The sequence below is a fragment of the Macaca fascicularis genome, chromosome 12 (genome assembly GCF_037993035.2).
Source record: "Macaca fascicularis isolate 582-1 chromosome 12, T2T-MFA8v1.1".
In the NCBI taxonomy this organism is placed as follows: Eukaryota; Metazoa; Chordata; class Mammalia; order Primates; family Cercopithecidae; genus Macaca; species Macaca fascicularis.
This window is the reverse complement of record NC_088386.1, coordinates 42,998,050-43,006,216: the sequence shown is the minus strand read 5'-3', so window position 1 is coordinate 43,006,216 and position 8,167 is coordinate 42,998,050. Positions and strand designations below refer to the sequence as shown.

General features: G+C 40.5%; 1 pseudogene; it reads left to right on the top strand.

The window, feature by feature from the left end:
- The first annotated feature begins 3,412 nt into the window (after positions 1-3,412).
- Positions 3,413-8,167, top strand: part of LOC102136618 (alpha-internexin-like) — a 54,475-nt pseudogene continuing 49,720 nt past the window's right edge.

Here is an 8,167-nt window from a genome sequence, read left to right as displayed (position 1 = left end):
GGAGAGGGGCGATATTAGCTCTGATCCTTAGTTTAATGAGTGAGGACTCTGAATCTCAGGAAGATTACGTGTCTTGCCCACTTCGAATAGAGGCACCAGGCCTCAAACTCAGATCTTGCAGCAACAAGTTCAATGTCTTTTTCCACCACACTGATCTAACGGATGTCTAGGGACCTTGGTGTTCAGGTCATCCAAATAAATTTAAGCAAAAGGTGACTGTTGAGAAATCAAGGTGTAGATGATATTCCCAAAGCAAATTGACTTATTTTGTGATATTAGGTGGATGTGGGTGTTTCCAAGGAAGAACAGGCTACTTTGGGCCTCTTGATTTGGAAAAAAGATCACAAAGTTGAAGTTACCTCCGAATTACCAAGCAAAATGAACTCAGTGTTGGGGGAGCTCAATGCTAGAAGGTCCTAATAGGTACTTTAAGGGAGAAATGGTAGCACCCAGAATACTCATTTTCTCAAATTGGGAAAACTAATTTTACATGTTTATTCTGATTAAAAAACCCTGCACTTGTGACACTTGCTACTGAAACTAGATTATTTTCTGAAACTATTGATGAAAAGAAAGGAAGAAATGATTGAAAAGTGAATCTGAAACCCTAGCAATTCATTATTGGTCACTTTTTGAAAACAGTGTCCAAATAAATGGCACTTAGCTATAAACTTTCACTAACAATACATGTAAATGTTGATTTTTCTTTAATGATGAAAGCCAAACCCTTTAAGAACATCTTCTTTTTTTTCTCTTAATAATTTCTTTTTTGGCAGTTTTGTTATTCTTTGTGGGAAACAAAGAGCCTCAGTGACAGTATCTGCCTGTCTGTAAATGTGGGCGGGCCAAAGACCCTGGCAGCAAATGCCATTGCCATGAATACCCTACCCTCTTGTATCAAAATGTGAATATCAGAGTATTCAATAGGTGAGTTCCAGACCAACCAAGGAGTCAGTTAATCCACAAGTCTTTATTGAGTGCTTTTTGTAACTTGGTATTTCCTGAAATAAGTAAGCCATTGCCCAGAGGTGGGCACCTAGAGTTAATATTGTGTTGTCAATGTTGGCGTTAATGGTGTTGTCCTAACTGCTTTTGGCTTGTAAAATGTTTCCTCCAGTGTACATGTAGACTTGTTGATGATGGTACTTAAGTATCCTTGCCAAGGAGAGCAGAGGGCAGAACAAAGCCATTCCTCTTTGGTATGCCTGATGTTCCATCAGCCAGAGCCCCCCAGGAAAAATCCCGTGTACAATGGCAGGGCATCCTAGTTTCCTAGGAGGCAATAAATATGACAACTGTTGTTTTCCTGACAGGCACAGAAGCAATCCCTCTCTCAACACCAGTCAGTGATAGTGTTAAAATGGATACTCCACAGTGTTTTGAGCCTGGAAGCTGCATTAGGCAGCTGCTTGAGGTAATTAGGAACTGGAAGGCAACTTTCTAAAGGCATCCAACAAGAGAATGGAACATTCATAGGAGTGAATGGCTCTCAGGGATGACAGAAGAGTTGGCTGAAAGCAAGGCTAGGGTTCCCAAGGGAATTGCTGCCGGTGTGTAAAAATAGACACTTGTAGCTTATGTCTAACTGCCTATAGTTGGGTTACAAGTTATCGGATGATTTTAACATCCACACCAGACTCCAGTGCATTGACAAGAGTTAGAAACACTGTGGCTAATGTCTAGGTCGCATTCTGAGGAAGCATTTCCCCAACTTGTTCTTTCCCTCGGCCCCTGCTAATTTAGCACCTGAGCTCTCTAAGTTATGCATTTCTTCCGTATTTGGTTTTTAAATATGTGCCAACACTCTGGATTCTGAAAAGTGCCTGAAGGAACATTGAATATTCTTTTGACTACTGTATTATTCCTTCCTGACAATCCTGATAAGATTATCTTGAATGCAGGCAAAACAAAAGAAGTTATATTTTTCTTGTACAATCTGTAATTTAAAATGCTGGGGTGGTCTGTACATAGCTCAAGAATCATTTTTCACTGCCCTTCAATTGACACTTTGCAGTCATTAGGATGGCAAGATACGGAAAGGATTTTTGTGAGAGCCCCTTCCCTTGTGGTTAAAGGTGGGGGTCTTCTGCCACAGTGAAATGAAGCAGGAGCTGGGTTCAAGGCCTTTGCTGCTCAGACAGTAGACATGAGGCTTCTGTGGAAAGTCTGTTAATATGGCTCTCTCCTGACCTGGAACACCCTTGCTGTTCAAGTCTCAGGCTCCCCTTGTGTTGAGACTGTCAGTGGTAATAAATCCAGCTCTACTATATGACATGAATTAATTCCCAGCAGAGACTCTAATTTCCCCATGCCCCAAACCTGATGGGCACCATGTCTCTAGAGGGAAGGTGCTAGATGATTAATTCATCTGTAGATTAATTAATTGAGCTGCCTCAACCCAAGTACAGTTAAAGCTGATCCATCTCACACATGTGTTCAAACAAACCCACACTCCTAGAAAAAAATGACCAATTGTATATTACTGGGGAAAACAGTTTCCTGGAAGGATGCTCAGCCTCAAAAAATCAGGGATTTTCTGGGAAATGTGAGAAACATGTGCACCCTGAATTAACATTTATGTCAAGTGCTGGGCTATCAACCTCTGCAGGTGCTGTTCCATTTTGTTCTCACAATAGCCCCTGGGAGATAGGTGCTACTGACATTGTCCTTCAGAGCTGAGGACCCCCAGGCTCTGTTGAAGCTGCCAGTGGCTTGCCTCGGGTTATTCAAATTGGTGGCTGAACCAGGTTTTGAACCAAGTTTCATCCTGATTTTGGTGCAGTCTGTTTTGACACTGCTCTGCACCGCCTACCTTTATTTTTACTATAGAAACAAGACAGAAGTTGGAGTGCCTGGATTCCCTCCTGCCTGGATAAAACAATTAGCCCACAATCATTGGTCCATCTTCTCCCTCCCTTGCACCCAGATGGGAATCTCCTTGTGGAAGGGACTAATCTTATTTATCTTGTCTCTCTAACACCTAGCTCAGAGCCCGGTAGTTAAAACACACTCAGTAAATAAATATTTTAGGAAATGAATGGGAATTAAACATCTGAGCAGAATGCTTAGTAGGAGGAAAGAGGAAGAGGGAAGGGCTGAACATAATTCCCCACCCTCCTGTGTAAATGGGAATTGACCAGTTAAAACAGCCTGTGTGAGCTAACTCAGGCTGTGGAAAGATGACACGAGACTTGCTGTGAGGAACGGGCCACTCATGGTGGGAAAAGAATCACACTAATAGCAGCTCTGAGGCCTTGAGGGAAGGAGAGGCAAAGGGAGACATCCATAGGTATCAATAGGTGTGTGTTGTGGCTGCTGCTGTAAAAATTCTCTCTGTTAGGCTCCAGAGTAAGATTATAGAGGGCAGCCATCTTGTCATTATCAAAAGCAAGTGAAACTGGAGCTTAATGACATGAGTGTTCAAAGGGCAGTGGAAGAGGGAACAATGTCATTAGAACAGGTAAGAAGGGGGCCTGTGAAAGGGGTGCTTTTAAAAGCTGATAGTGTAGTGAGACTAATAGATTTAATGGGCATGGTAAATAGGGTGAGACAAGGCCTATTGTGGAGTGCTCAGCCAACAGTGTCTCACAAAGAATGACGGATTAAGAAGAGCGGGGGAAAGAATGAAATTGGAGACCCAGGGAAACAAAGAGGATATGAGAAGCAGTGGTAAGGAAGAGGTGCAGCTGAAATTGCAGGGTGAGTTCTTTAGTCAAGCCTACGAAGAAAGGGATTGACTAACCAGTGCAAGAATAATTCATGATGACAATAATCATTGATGAGTTGGGGGTGGAATGTGTCCTTAGGATATAGCATATCACAGACTAACAGGACTGGAGAGCAGTTTGTCTATCCCTGCTGCAGGGCTGTGTTTAAGTATTGCCTCTTCCATTTTATATGTATGCAGCATTATCTATCTATCTATCTATCTATCTATCTATCTATCTATCTATCATCTATCTATCGTCTATCTCTATCATCTTTTATTCCCACCTATCTCTATATATGTATACATATATATATATATATCTATGCATATAACATATACATAGATATATATATGTGTAGGGGTGTGTGTGTGTGTGTGTGTGTTTGTGTGTATCTCCATTTTATATTTATAGGTTCAATAAGAAAAAAAACCACAAGAAGTCTCTAGGGAAGATTTTTATAATGTCTTTCCATGGCATGTTTTTATTCTTTTATTCCCACGAACTGTACTGTAGGGAATTTTGTTCCCAGATATAATCCTGTAGCCTATCAGTAGTGGAAGAGAACAGCTGCTCATGACAATCATCCAGCCACCCTGATGAATGGAGGCTGTTACTGTCGGTCTCTCCTTTTCTCTGATTTTTATTGAGCAGCTCTATGAAGCTCCTGTTCTTCGCTCTCTACAGCTATATCCACTCAGGCAAGTTTCTCTTTCTGATGCTCAACACAATCAAAGAGACACACCTAGTGGCTCATGGCCAGCTCATCTATCTCTACTCCAATCTTTCCAAATGTGGCCAGTCCTGTGAAAGCTTGACAGAAGCCAGATGGGGATGACACTTCATGTTTTTGTATAGAGTGAGAGAAGGCGCATTTCAATGAAGACATTGCTTTTCAGAGGATGCATCAATTCCGGAGCAATTTTTCTAGGATAACAACAATGTTTGAGGTTCTACTGCACCATTTTGGGGACATCTCTAGGCAGATTTAGAAAGAGCAAATTGGTGGGGGCTACTTGCTAGACAAGGTCAGTGGAGTGAGTGTGGGAAGGAACAGCACATATCTGGAAGACAGGATCAGAGAATTTCTCCCAGTTCCTTCACTTTCACTATACTGCTTTGCTGTTTCTCCTCCTCCCTTCAGTCATATGCCTTTGGTAGGAATCATAGAATCAAGAATGTTGGACTATCTGTGTTGTCTTGGATTCCCTAGACTTAACCAAGACACAGATAATCAGCCTCAGATAACAGAAGACCCAACCCAAAATGGCTTAAGCAATGAGTAAATTAATTAGTTTACTACCAAGAAGTCTAGAGGGCTTCTTGTTAGGATACATTCAGAGTTATTATTACCTTCAGTGGCTCATGAAGAAGTTATGCTCTCACCATCTTTTTGCTCAGCATGTTGATTTATTCTTTTTCTTTATTCTTTCTTTCTTTTTTTTTTTTTTTTTTTTTTTGAGACCAGACTTTGCTGTTTCCCAGGCTGGAATATAATGGTCTGACCTGATCATGCAGCTTTGACCTTCTGGGTTCAGGTGATCCTCCCACCTCAGCCTCCAGGGTAGCTGGGACTACAGGCGCACACCACTACGCCTGATTAATTTTTTGTAGTTTCCATAGAGACAAGGTTTTGCCACATTGCCCAGGCTGGTCTTGAACTCCTGGACTCAAACCATTTACCTGCCTCAGCCTCTCAAAGTGTTGGGATTACAGGTGTGAGCCACTGCGCCCTGCTGATTTATCTTCTTACAGTGGTTATCTTTATGGTCTCAAGCTAGCCACTGGAGATAATTCCAAGTTCCACATTTCTCCTTGAACGTTTATTTTTGAGAGGGAAATATACTTTTCCAAAGTCCCCCATTGACTTCCTATCTAGCTTCTTTTCACAAGTCCATTGTTAAATCAGTCACTGACCAGGAGAAAGGAAATACCAGCATTAGCTTAGATCAATCATGATTTGCTACCTAGGGTTAGTGGGGGGTTCCTCATCTCTTTGGGACCTGTGGCTGTGGATACCTGGAATAAAATTTGGGATCTGTAAGTAAGGAAATATAAAAGGAGGAGGTGCAGAGTGTAGGGGTTTGGTAAATCCTGTTGAGTGGGCAACAATAATGTCTTTTGCAGAAAATTTGGTCCAATAACCAGCCAGTTCACGTGTGTGATTAGGCTTATGTTTTTGGTGAATGATATGATGTTTCAGAGTCAATGTAAGCCACTATTCTGGGTTATTTAGATTAGAAGGTTGAGACCAAGTTTCACTTAGCATTCATTTAATCTTTTATGCATTTGTGTGTGTGTGTGTGTGTGTTTGTAGTTGCTGACTAAAACAAGCCCTGATTAGTTATCTTTTAAGCACTTGATAGTCTCAAAATACATAGGTAAAAGAAGTTAAATGGTAATTGCAATTCTCCTAATTAATGAAAAGCTAGTACTAATATCTTTATTCTTAATGATGAAAATGTAGCTATATGACTTAAAAATTGTCACTTTATTAGTAAAATCTTAGAGATTATAAAAACAATAATCTATCAAATATAGTAATAGCTACTATTTAATGATTACCTTCTATGGGCCAGGAACTACATGAAACATTTTACATGTATTATCTCAGTTAGTTTTCTCCTGAATTTTGCAAGATAGATAGCATGTTTTTTATATTATTGATGAAGTAACTGAAGTCCAAAGAAGCTAAGTTGCCCAGAGCGTAAATCCAAGAAAGAAGAGTCTATTAATCCTTTTTCACATTGGTATACAGAACTACCAGAGACTAGGTAATTTATAAAGGGAAGAGGTTTAATTGACTTACAGTTCTGCATGGCTGAGGAGGCCTCAAGAAATGTACAATATGGTAGACAGCAAAGGGGAAGCAAGGCATGTCTTACATGGTGGCAGGAGAGAGAACACAAAGTGGGAGGTGTTACACCTATTTAAACAATCAGATATCATGAGAACTTACTCACTACCATGAGAACAGCAAGGGGAAAATCCACCTGCAAGATCCAATCACCTCTCACCAGACCCCTCCTCCAATCTCCATGAGATTTGGATGGGGACACAAATCCAAACCATATCAAAAAGGTAATATGGCATAAGGGTTAAGAGATATTACACAGATATAGAAGCAAATCCTGGCTCCCACTTACTGTGACCTTGGCCAAGTTACTAAACTCTCTGTCTCAGTTTTCTCCTCTATAAAATGACTTAACTCAATAATTATTAACTATTAATGATTACAACTAAGTGACAGAGCCAGGATTTGAATGCAGGGCTTGCCAGCTGCAGATCTTGCATCCTTTCCCTATGACATGCTAAATACAGGGCCTAGCAATGCAAACACTAAGCTAAATTGCTACATTAAGCTTTGTGTCATTGAATAACAGAAAGGCACACTTTTCCAAGAAACATTTTGGTTTAACAGTAAGAAGTAACATGGAAACATTCCACACCGAGAAATTCTTTCATTATTTTTGTTGCTTTTCATCCCTCCACTTATAATATTGTGAGAAATTACACAACCCAGAGACAATTAGTTATTATTAAATAAAAATGAATCACTCATATATGTTGAGGAAGGACTAATCTTTGAGCTTATTGAGACTCATGAGGACGGAGCTATCACAATTCCTAGGCATGGTATTTTAGCTCTACAATTCATTGCCCTGTTATTGCTAAATCTTTCTTCAAGATCTGACTATGAAAGTAGATATTTCCTTTTTTTGTCAATAAATACTATTTTAGTATAGGATTCAAGTTTTGCTCTTATTTCAGTTTGAGCATTTCTTCCTGAGAAGCAACCAGTGAAGATTATACACATGATTATCTGGTACTGTTTTCCTGAGAGCTGACGGTGTTATTGTGTCTAACTCCCAGGCCACCGAGGGGGATTCTGGGGGCACAGGCTGCTACGTGATTTATTCCCGAATCTCATTCCTAGCTTTGTGTCCAATTCCTGCACCCATTTTTCCCCTTGGAAAGTAGGAGATGTCTCTATCATATGGGGAACAAATTCAGATGAAAGGAAGCTTTTATAGAGCCCTTGTCTGACACTGTGTGCCTAGTCTGGGAAAGAGTATATCTCTTCATTCTCGGTGCCACACAATTTACATCTTTCTCACCCTCGTTTAATCTCTCTGAGTTCCTTAGATAACATCTATTAGATAACATCCCATTGCCACCTCCATGTATGCCCTTCCTTGTCTTCTTTTCTTAGTTGTCTATTTTGTCCACATTTCCAGCCCTCACATCTATGACATCTTATTACAAAGCCCTGTTCTACTTCTTCGGGGTAAGTAGCTATGCTCTTCCTCACTGTTCTGCTCGTAGGCCTCTATTTGATTCTACTCAAGTTTGCCTATGACATTCCTGGGATCCATCTAAGGGTCTCATGCATACTTACCTTTCAACTGGGCTGTAACTCTTAAGGTGAGGTTCAGTCACACCACTGGCATCATGTTCCA